At 36.2% G+C, this 12,396-nt stretch overlaps 2 pseudogenes; both read right to left on the bottom strand.

The window, feature by feature from the left end:
• Positions 1-542: 542 nt before the first annotated feature.
• Positions 543-1,547, bottom strand: LOC143672505 (protein EURL homolog pseudogene; annotated as a pseudogene).
• Positions 1,548-3,701: 2,154 nt separating this feature from the next.
• On the bottom strand, positions 3,702-4,603 carry LOC143672584 (olfactory receptor 5AK2-like; annotated as a pseudogene).
• Between the last annotated feature and the right edge of the window lie 7,793 nt (positions 4,604-12,396).

The following is a 12,396-nucleotide window of genomic DNA, read 5'->3' as shown; positions in this document are numbered from 1 at the left end:
AGGTTTCCAGCGTGGCGGGCTAGAAGTCTGCCTGCTGAGCCACTGTGACCCACCCTAAAATAGCATTTTAAATATAAAATTTTCAGGTGGTGAAGCAGTGGTAGAATTCTTTCCTGCCATCCTGTAGACCCAGGTTCAATTCTCAGAGCCTGCCCATGCCAAAAATTCAATTTTCATATTAAATAATTGCTTATAATAAATAAGAGGTGAATAGCATGAATTCCACTTCCTTCTTAAAACTTATCCTTAATTGTCCAGTAAATTCAGATTAATTTAGTTTATTTGAGTTTAACTTTCTTTTCCAACCTGTGAATTTTAAACATTTTAAAATTTTTTTATTTTTTAAAAATTTAAAAAAAATTAAATTTTAAAACATTTAATAAAACCACATTGTAACAGCATATTTAAGTAGTCACATGTGTTAAGATTTAGGGAGGTTCATGTAGTAATTATGGGAAAAAGATTCCCAAAATGAACTGAGATGATTAACCCTAGAAGAGTAGTGTATAATATCTACTTTATTTGACAAGGTAAGTAATATCTTAAGCATTGCAAATTTGTTGACCATAAAAGAATGGACTATAACTTTCTTCAAACTTCCCCCAAAGTTTGCATGCCTGGCAGATCAATAAAAGGTAAGGCATTTGGAGTAAATTAAATAAAGTGCAGTTGTTTATCAGTAGGTGTCACTTCATTCTTGTTTGCTCCATTTGAAGATAGGATAACTTCAAATAGTTCTTGAGGAGCTGTTTGAGACAACACAGAGGACATGGAGCTCTGAGGACAAATAATCCTTTTTGTGTACTTCGTGTGTTAATTCTTCAAAACTTCTTGGATTTGCTGTCAGAGCTTTGCATTCAGTTGCTGTACTTCACTAAAAGTCACCGAATTCATTTTCTCCCTGGTATGATGTGGATGGTAGGTCTGAATATCAGCCTCTCAATTAGAAATTATCTCTTCTTTTTTGTTATGCTGGGTTGTGATTTTGAGGCCACAATACACTATTATGGTATAAAATGATGCCAGCTTCTTGTAATACAGAATGCCTAAAGTCTTCATTTTCCCACTTCACCAAAATTCTTTGTGTACAGTCTGAGTTACCCCCTGTAGTTCATATATCCATTTTGCAGAATACTTTGATACTTGGGAGTCAAACAGTGGAACTTTTTATCTGTCTATGCCTGAAATTAAACAACTGATACTGGGGATGTTTAGAACATTCAGAACAAATCCAAATCCTTATTTTGTGCATATTGTACAATCCAGTTTATTTTTTGATAAGTTTTTTCTTTTTAACTTCTTCATATGTGCTTTTTGAAAGCTTAGATCCAGAACAATTCTAGTTTGCAATCAAAAGGTACATTTCAAAGCAGTCCTTATGGCCCATTATTGATCTGGTGTGCAAGAGATTAGTTTTTGGTACTCCTTCAATATTTAGATCAAAAAATGTGGCAGAAGGAGAGCATTTCTTTGTCTGCCCTCAGTATACCAACACTACAAATGCCATCACTCAAACCAATGTTTATGAACTGTTCCTCCCCATTCATAGTGTCCCAACTTCCAATGTGCTCCATGGCAGCAGTTCTGTCAGTCTCTAACTCCTCAGGAGTCCTACAGCTTAATGCCTCTCTTTCCTTGGCAAAGTATCTTTCTTGTGAGGGTCTGAGTTCCTGGTTTAATTACAGGTTAATTACGGGTCTCCAGTTCCTCTGCAGTCAGCTCCAAATAAATTTTCACAATTTTAACTAAATGAGTAAATGAATGAATGAAGCACAGATTCAGTCAAAGTTTTCAGTCAGATTTATGTAGTTGATGATTTGTAAAGCAAGTGCAATTGCTCAACATCAGGCCATTTGTACATTTCATAATGTCAGAAAGGAAGGGCCTCCCTTTCGACAAGTATTAACAATCACCGATCACTCTCAAGCCAGAACTTAGCACAACAGCTTTCTCTTCATATAAGCCTGTGAAAGTCATGTGCTTTTCTTTATTTACCCCAGAGCCCATGTCCTCTTAGGATGTACTTGACCTCAGTATTGACTGCTGAATACTACGTGACCTTCTATTTTGCAACCCATACTGACTTTGGACTCTTAGACTTACAACAAAGTTTATGTAAAGATGTTCATCAAAATTATATACATAGCAAAATTGTGTAATAAGCTTCCCATTCTTGGGCCTCAGGCCATCCTCTGTCTACTTGGCTAATGGCCTTGCAGCAGTGTCCTGATGTTCTCTGAGCATTTAATATACTTGGTCTTGACCTGGGGTTGAAAATCCTTTCTTTATCAAAGGCAGAGTTGTGTAATTCTATCTTGACTCAGGATACTTTTTCTCTTCTCTAAGAATTTATGGGGATATTTTATTTGTGTGTGTCTTCTTATCTTGTCCATTTCCCCTCAAGGAGTTCCTTGTCAACATAATTTATAGTCACTTCACTAGCCCAGCTGTATTGCTTTGATGTGATACTTGCTCTTTCACCCAGTCAGCCTGACACTTTTAGTATTCAGTTGAGACTTTCCATCTACCATTAGTCTATCTCCTAAAGCTTTTATGTCAAAGTTTTTTTCTTCCTGATTCAAAGGTCTCTTGACATCCCTTGGACTTTTCGTTAAGATTCTGTAGTTTAATTTACTTGTGTGCCCTAAAATGAATGTTATGCCTTTTTACATGAATGTCCACTGGTAGGATTTTAGATTCATCTATATTCTAAATTGTCCAGATCTCTTGGAGGAAATAATAGAAAATATTTACAGAGTTTGTGTTTCTTAGGCAAAAAAGGGATGGACTCAGAAAATAGAGGTAACTACTGACAGAAAGAAGTGTTTTCAAGAGCTTGGAAAAGTCACTATCAAGGGACTATTGTATGAGAAGCTAGTCTAAATCAGAAGATGATTTTAAAGTAACAACTTTAAAATGAGATTTGTGCAATATTTAGAACACAGCTGGAAATAGCTTCATTATGGACAATTTACAGAGCTTCTTGGAATAAATGGAAAATGAACTTCAGTTTCAGCAAAATGAGATTTGTGCAATATTTAGAACACAGCTGGAAATAGCTTCATTATGGACAATTTACAGAGCTTCTTGGAATAAATGGAAAATGAACTTCAGTTTCAGCATTGATTTTATACAAATAAGAGCTTCTCTAGTCTTTATATATATATATATATATTTATAAATATATTTTATATGCTATTTGATGGGGTCACATTTCATTATTTTTCCATGTGAGTATCCTGTTATTGCAGCATCATTTGTTGTATTTTTGTTCGCTTTTTTTTTTTGTTTTGCTTGTTTGCTTGTTTTGGGGGCAGTGCATGGAATGGGAATGGAACTCAGATCTCCTGCATGATGCAAGAGTTCTACTATAGACCTATGCTGTACACCTTCTAGTTTTTATGAATTCATTTAAAAGAATTAAATATTTGGTAAAATTTATGCATGATTTTTAATATTTTAAAACAAGTTTGACCAGTAGTGGCATCTTTTTCTTGATGGTGGTGTAAAATATGTTTCTCAGGTATATTTTAGGGAAAATATTCCTAGCAGATGTTTATTCTAATTCTTATATCTTATCTATTGAAGGAGATGGTACTGCTCTAAAAGGTGAAAAGATCCTCAATTTCAGAAACATTAAACTGTATTAACTCATGTCTATTGGATGTCTTGTTGCTGAATTTTAATAATGTGTGTCCAGCTTAGAATAACTTCTTCCCTATTATTTTTAGAGTTTCTTTTACCTCCATATTTCTCAAGCTCTAGATCAGGGGGGTCAACATGGAAATCACAACATCTTAAAATATGGAGGCAACCTTCATGTTGTTCTGGGAATTATTAGAATGAGGCTGTAAGTACATGTAAAAGAGGTTCCATAGAAGATGGTGACTGCTGTCATATGGGAGGCACACGTTGAGAAGGCGTTTTTTCTCCCTACAGTAGAAGACATCTTCAAGATAGCAGCCAAGATGTATATATAGGAAAATATGATGACTTACACAGTAACGTCAAGTTAAATCCCACAAAGACAACAAGTAACATTAGGTTGATGTCAGTTTTGGAAAATCAAAGGGCAAGAATTAGGGGATCAGCACAGTAAAAGTGATTGATGCCATGGGACTTGCAAAAGGACAGTGAAAATGTCAATCCTGTGTGTACAGAGAAACTTATTGAGCCCATCACATATGAACTAGCTGCCAGTTGGATGCAAACTCTTTGGGACATGACTGGGATAGTGGAGTGGCTTACAGATGGCTACATACCAGTCCACTGCCATAGCAGCCAGGAAGTAACAGTCACTGGTGGCAAGTGGTACATAAATCCACAATTACCCTACACATCCCATGAATGATAGTGATTTATTTTCTGATATGAGGTTTTGCAACATCTTGGGAGTGATAGCAGAGGTATGACAGATGTCAGTAAAAACCAAATGTTGTAGGAAAAGGTACATGGGTGTCTGAAGTCTGGAATCTGTCTTGATGAGTAGGATTGTTCCAGTATTTCCCACCAGGGAGGTCACATAGTGCAGTAGAAATATGGTGAAGAGGACATGGAGAAACCTTTGTTAGGCACCATATCCCAGAAGAAAGAATCCTGTCATTTTTATGACAAGATTTTCTGGTGACTGACAGCAGTCACCATCATCTATGGAACCCTCTTTTACATGTTCTTACAGCCTCATTCTAACTATTTTCAGGAAAACACGAAAATTGTCTCCATATTTTATGGTATTTTGATTTCCATGTTGAATTCCCTGAACTATAGCTTGAGAATTAAGGAGGTAAAAGACACTCTAAAAGTAAAGTTGTTTTATTTATATGAAGCCACATCTCTTTTACAAGATGTTAGAGTAGCAAGAATTTTAAGCATTTTCAGTGTTCAAGGGTGAACTTGTTTCAAAAGAAAATTAAGCATCTAATATGTTGAAAAAAATGTACAGACTGCAATGTCTGTTATCATGCTGAGTAGGCTGCATTCGGCATCTTCAAAATATTATAGTCATTTATAAGGTTAATTTTCTGTGATCAAGGTCATAGATAAGAGTGCCCAAATGGAGATGTAGACCAAATACTGTCTGATTTAATTTAAGGTAACAGCTTACCTGGTTTGGGGCTTTAGACCTCTTTCTTAAGTTATTGGCTTTTAATTCCACTTTCTCTATATGTCTGATTGGACCATTTGGAGAGACTAACTGTCAGGAAAGGTTACTCCAAGTTGCAGAAAGAATGGAACAAAAGCATGGTGAAGTTACCCCACTAACTAAGGGGAAGAGGCAAAGTGGACCCATTGTTTTATTTAATTATGTTGACAATTCTCTATTTAGCAGTAGTTTGTACATTAAACCACAGACAACTTTTCTGTACCCCCTTCAGAGATATTCTTAACTAAAGCAAATGTTGAGTCTAGACCAGGTCTCTTTTACCCCCAAATGTTAGATGGTTATTAAAAACAATATTTCTAGAAAGGATTTTATTGTGAATTAGCAATATTTTAGCCATTGCTTAAGTGCTGAAGGTCTGAAGTGTTCTGAACTCACCCCATTTGCAGTTGGCTACTCCATTTCCACTTCTGATTTTCTGTAGGTGTAGCGCTGCAAAAAACCAAAGATAATCTTTCTGGTGAATTTCTCAATCTTCTGTTCTTGTATTTTTCTTCCAAGTATCACAGAAATGTATGTCTACTTAGAAGAAATTGCACTAGTAGTTACTTTTCCCAACCTATATTCATTTTATAGCATTCCTTTCTATACCTGCTGCAGGATGGCTGCACCAGGGTGATATTTTTCAATCTGCTACAAATGAGGAGTTTATTTTGAGTATTGTGTATTAAGACTTATTCCCAAGAGATTTTAATCACTTGGGGCTGACTTGTGTGCATAGAGTTGAGATTTTCAGTTGAGACTTCTTTTTTTTCAAGTTTACCTCCAATGGGATTGTACCTCATTTGCATCCATGAGCTTAGGGACTGTCTCTGATTGTGGATTCTGAAATTATGACTTGGATTCGTGGATCTTCTGCTTCTCTAAACTTCAGTTTCCTCATCTGTAAACTGAAGCCACCAGAGAGGGCTGCCTCTGTGTAACTCCACCATCATGTTTGATCTTTCCATTCTTCTCTTTAGTTGTGTTTGGACTATGGCAGTTCCAAATTTTTCATATTGGAAGAGTCTATTATTAATATGGGGCAGGGCAATGGAACTATCTGTTGTTCTGGAGAGTCTGGGCTATGTTTCAGGACTTATCTCGACCAGGGATCCATTCGGAGCTTGTAGGTTTCTGAAAAGTTACTCTAGTGCATGAATCCTTGTGAAATCTTATATATTGCCCTAGGTGTTCTTTAGGGTTGGCTAAAATAGTCCCGGTTGGGTGTTGGCTGGTTATGGTAGGTAGCAAGGTCTAACTGAAGGTTGTGTAAGATCAACCTCCAGAGTAGCATCTTGACTCTATTTGAACACTCTCTTCCCACTGATACTTTTTATATTACACTTCTTTTGCCCCTTTTGTTTGTGATGGAATTTTTGTTCCATGGTGCCAAGTCTGGATTCACTCCTGGGAGTCCCCTGCCACATCACCAGGGAGACTTTCATCCCTGGGTGTCATGTCCAATGTAGGGGTGTGGGCAATGATTTCAGTTGCAGATCTGTGCTTAGGAAGACCGAGGTCACATCTGAAGAACAAAAGAGGTCCTCCAGAAGTAACTCTTAGGCAAACCTATACATATTCTAAGCTCCTCTGCTACCTACATAAGCTTCACAAGAGTAAGCCTCCTGATTGAGGTCATGGCCTATTGATTTGGGTGTCACTAAAGTTTGTCACAGTATCAGAGGATTCCCTAATGGTACGATTTCATAGTTCCATATTTTTCTCCCATCCCTCAGGGGACTTTACCAATACATTTTGATTATCTGCTTAATATGCTCTCGTATATATCTAGGCATTACAATTATTTATACAGGATTAAAGGACCTGTTTCTTATTCTTTACTCCCTGTGTTTCAATTGTTCAAATGAACTATACAGACAGGGTGAATTGGATTATGTACTGCAGAAAATTTCAGTTCCAGACCCAGTTTTATCACTGCACCTTCAGCCACCTGCCTTCATTGGGCATCATGTAGAGGCTCAAAGTCCACCAGCCATCAATATTATTAATTATAGATAATTTCATTGTTCCCAAGAGAAAGAAAATGAATAAATGCATACTCACCAAATAGCAAATCTAAACTTCTTCTTAAATCTTGCCCCTTCCTCAGTTATTTACCTCTGCTGTTGCTGTGGTAGTGCTGATGATTTCCTTTTGAACTAACTCGCAGCATGCAATAACAGTTTCCTCCCTGTACTCTGAACTCATTCACTCTTTGTACAAGAATCACATCTTTGAAATCTTATGAGAACTCATACATATTTCTAGTGTGAGTCAGTGGAACACATAGGTCTACCCTTTTAATCTTGTTCATCTTCAATATTATAATGTTGCTTCTAGACCCACTAGTAAGCCACCTTCACTCCTACCTGTTCCCTCACATTGGAGTTCAACTTCATTAGCTAATGGTTCACCCATCTCTAGCTTCTGCATATATCTAAGTCCTCTATATTCTGTATTATAAGCCTCTGATTATGCCTTTATGCTTGTCATAAAAGTGGAATCATACGGTATCTATCCTTTTGTGTCTGGTTAATTTCATTCAGTATTATGTCCTGAAGGCTCATCCATCTTGCCACATATGTTAATACATCATTTTGCCTTAGTGCTGTATAATATTTCATCATATGTATATACCACATTTTGTTGATCCACTTGTTTGTTGATGAACATTTGGTTTGTTTCCATCTTTTGTTAATTGTAAATAATATGCTATGAACATTGGTGTGCAAATGTCTGTCTGCATCATTGCTTCCAGTTCTTCTGGGTATATACCAAGTGGTGCTATTGGTCGATCATAGGGCATCTCAATATTTAATTTCCTAAGAAATGGTCAAATAGTCTTCCATAGTGGCTGCACCATTATACATTTCCACCAGCAGTGCATAAGTGTCCCAATATCTCCACATCCTCTCCAACATTTATAATTTCCTATTAGTTTAATAGCAGCCATTCTTACAGGTCTGAGCTGGAAACTCATTGTAGTCTTAATCTGCCTTTTCCTGTGTAGCCAATGAAAATGATCATCTCTTAAAATGCTTCTGAGCCTTCTGCATTTGCTGTTCAGAAAAAATGCCTATTCATATCTTTAGTCCAATTTATAATTTGGTTTTTGTTCTTTTGTTGTTGAGTTATATGATTTCTTTGTATATATATATGAAATCAAACCTTTGTCTGATATCTGGTTTCCAAACATTTTCTCCCATTTAGTTGGCTGCCTCTTCACCTTTTTGACAAAGTCTTATGAGAAGCAGAAGCATTTGATTTTTGAGGAATTCCCGTTTATCTATTTTTTCTTTCATTGCTTGTGCTTTGGGTGTAAAGTTTAGGAAGAAACCTCCTATTCCTAGGTCTTGAAGTTGCTTCCCTACATTTTCTTATAGAAGCTTTATGGTGTTAGTTCTTGTATTTAGGTGTTTGAATCACTTTGAGTTAATTTTTGTGTAGTGTCTTGCATCGAAGGTAGGGGGTCCTCTTTCATTCTTTAGACTATTGATATCCCATTCTTCCATGTCCAATTATTGAAAATAATATTTTGTCCCAGTTCAGAAAATTTGGTGGCCTTGTCAAAAATCAGTTGACCACATATTTGGTGGCCTATTTCTGCACTCTCAATTCAATTGCATTGGTCAATTCTATCTTTGTGCTAGTACCATTCTGTTTTGACTACTATGACTTTATAATAGGTTTTAAAGTCATGGGTATTGATTCTCCCACTTCATTCTTCTTGTTATGGATGCTTTTAGCTATTTGGGTTCTCTTTCTCTTCCAGATGAATTTGGTAATTAGCTTTTCCAAATGTTCAGAATAGGTTGTCAGAATTTTGATTGGTATCTGTAGATCAATTTGTTGAATTTGTAGATCAGTGTGGGGGGAATTGACATCCTAATTATATTGAGTATTCCTATCCATCAGCAGGGAATGTCTTTCCACCTATTTGGATCTCGTTTGATTTCTTTTAGCAATGTTATGTAGTTTTCTGTGAACAAGTCCTTTACATCCCTAGTTAAGTTCATTCCTAAGAATTTTATTCCTTTAATTGCTATTTTGAATAGAATTTTTTCCTTCACTGACTTCTCACCTATAGCATTGCTTGTGTAGAGAAATGTTACTGATTTTTGCCCATTAATTTTATATCATGCCACCTTTCTGAATTTGTTGATTAGCTCAAGTAACTTTGTTGTAGATTTCTCAGGATCTTTCAAGAATATTATATCATCTGCAAATAATGAGAGTTTTACTTCTTCCTTTCCAATTTGGATTCCTTTCATTTCATTGTCCTGCCTGATTGCTCTAGCTAGAACTTCTAGCACAATGTTGAATGATAGTGGTGAGAGTCAGCATCCTTGTCTTGTTCCTGATCTTAGGGGGAAAATTTTCAGTCTCTCTCCATTGAGCATGATGCTGGCTAAGAGTTTTTCATGTATTTCCTTTATCATATTGAAGTAGTAACCTTTGGTTCCTTTCTTTTGGAATGTTTTTATCAGAAACGGAGGCTTAATTTTGCTGAATGATTTGTCAGCATCAATCGAGATGGTCATGTAATTTTTCCCTTTTGATTTGTTAATGCACTATATTATTGATTTTCTTGCATCGAACCATCCTTGCCTTCCCGGTATATACCCCTCCTGGGCAAGGGGTATATTTCTTTTTATGTGTTGTTGGATTCGATTTGCTAATATTTTATTGAGAATTTTTCCATCTGTGTTCATTAGCGAAATTGACCTGTAGTTTTCCTTTCTTATAACATCTTTACATGGTCTTGGTATTCAAGTGATATTGCCTTTGGATAGTGTGATCATGGCTCTGCAGGCACAATTCTAGCCTGCCATGTCATGGACCTTTGTTCTATTCCCACTACCTGCCCATGCCAAAAAAAATTAGCTTTATAAGGTGAGTTAGGTAGAGTTCCTTTATCCTCATTTTTTTTTTTTGAAAAGCTTGAGCAGGAATTTCATTAGTTCTTTTTGGGGTGTTTGATAAAATTCCTTTGTGAAGACATCTGGCCTAGGGGTTTTCTTTATAGGAAGATTTTTGATGACTCATTGAATCTCTTTACTTGTGAGTGGTTTGTTGAGACCTTCTATTTCTTCCTATGCCAGTGTAACTTGTTTGCATGTCTCCAGGAACACACACATTTCATCTAAGTTGTCTAGTTTGCTGGTGTATAGTTGTCCATAGCATCCTCTTGTGATATGTTTTATTTCTTCAGGGTCTGTAGTAATGCGCCCCTTATCATTTCTGATTTTATTAATTGGTATCCTCTCTCTTTAATTCTTTGTCAGTCTTCCTAGTGGCCCATCAATTTTATTGATTTTCTCAAAGAACCAACTTTTGGTTTTATTGATTCTTTTTATTGTTCTTTTGTTCCCCCATTCATTTATTTCTGCTATAATCATCTTTATTTATCTTCTTCTATTTGCTTTGGGCCTAGTTTTCTATTCTTCTCAAGTTTCTCCAGGTGTGTCACATCCTTGATTTTTGCTCCATCTTGTTTCTTAATATATGCATTCAGGGCAATAAATTTCCCTCTCAATACAGCCTTTGCTGCATCCATAAGTTCGGATAAGCTGTATTTCCATTTTTATTCCTCTCCAGATAGCTACTGATTTGTCTAGTGATTTCTTCTTTGGCCTATTCATTGTTTAAGATTGTGTTATTTTATCTCCATATATTTGTGAATTCTCTTGTTCTTCAATGGTTATCGAGATCCAGATTCATCCCATTGTGATCAGAGAAATTGCTGTGAATTATTTCAATGTTTTTAAATTTCTAAAGACCTTTTTTGTCCTCCAGCATATGATCTATCCTGGAGAATGTTCCATGAGCATTAGGGAAGACTGTATACCTTTGTGCTTTGAGGTGCAATGAACTATGTATATCTGTTTGGTCTAATTCATTTATCAAGTTACTTAACCTCTGTTTCCTTGTTGATCTTCTCTCTAGTTATTCTATCTATAGAAGAGAGTGGTGTATTGAAGTTAAAACATCTCTCATTCCCTTCAGTTTTGCCAATGTCTGTCTCAGGTACTTTGGAGCTCCTTGATTGGGGGCATAAACATTTATGACTGTTAAATCTTCTTGGAGAATTGATCCTTTAATTAGTATACAGTGTTCTTCTTTGTCTCTTATGATGTCTTTACATGTGAAGTCTATTTTGTCTGATATTAGTATGGTACTCCTGTTTTCTTTGTGTGACAACTTCTGTGGAGAATCTTTTTCCATCCCTTCAGTTTCAATCTATTTGTATCTTTGCATCTAAGATGAGTCTTTTATAAGCAGCATATAGCTGGATTGTGCTTTTAATCCATTCTACCAATGTGTATCTTTTAATTGGTAAGTTTAGTCCATTAACATTCAAATTCATTACTGAAAATGTGTTTCTTAATTCCACCATCATTTCAGTTTTATTTTATTTGTCAGATCTATGTATTCTTTTCCCTCCTTCTCTTTGTATCTTTAAATTACCCTTAGTGGTACTCTTCAATTCTGTACCCTCCTCCACACTTCCCTCTCCTCTTTTTGTTTTTCAGCTGGCAGAACTCCTATAAGTATTTCTAGTAGAGCCAGTCTCTTGTTGACAAATTCTTTCATGGCCTTGTTGTCTGTGAATTCTTTCAACTCTCTCTCAATTCTGAAGGACAATTTTGCTGGTTACAGAATTCTTGGCTGGAAGTCCTTCCCTTTCAGAATATTGAATATATCATACCATGGTCTTCTTGCCTGCATGGGGATTAGTTGAGTAGTCTGAACTCAGTGTTATTTAGTTTCCCTTCCATGTAGTATGTGGCTTTTCCCTTCCCAGATTCGAGATTTCATGCTTCTCTTCAACATTGAACAGACTGATTAGAATGTGCCTTGGGGAAGGCTTGCTGCATTTATTCTGTTTGGAGTTGTTTGGGCTTCCTTGACTTCTATATTTATGTCCTTTATGAGGGTTGGATAGTTTTCCCCCTTTTATCCTCAACTACTCTTCCTAGCACTTTACTCCTCTCTTCTCCTGCGATTCTTATGTTTGTGACCCCCTTTTTCTATCATTTCCTTGAGATCTAATTCAATTTTTTCCATCTTTTTGTCACTTGCTGTTTTGAGGCTTTGAAGTTTGTCTTCCTGTCCTTTATGTCACTTTTTCTTTTCTATGTCTCTTCAAATCTGGTGTTGTGTGCCTCCAGCATGCTTTTTATTAGTGAACAGGGTCTTTGCACTTTGTGATATTGGCTTTTTTTATTTATGCTTTCACATTCTTGTTTGTG

Source organism: Tamandua tetradactyla, chromosome Y, assembly GCF_023851605.1.
Source record: "Tamandua tetradactyla isolate mTamTet1 chromosome Y, mTamTet1.pri, whole genome shotgun sequence".
Classification (NCBI taxonomy): domain Eukaryota; kingdom Metazoa; phylum Chordata; class Mammalia; order Pilosa; family Myrmecophagidae; genus Tamandua; species Tamandua tetradactyla.
The sequence above is the reverse complement of the archived record's forward strand: the minus strand, read 5'-3'. Positions and strand labels throughout refer to the sequence as shown.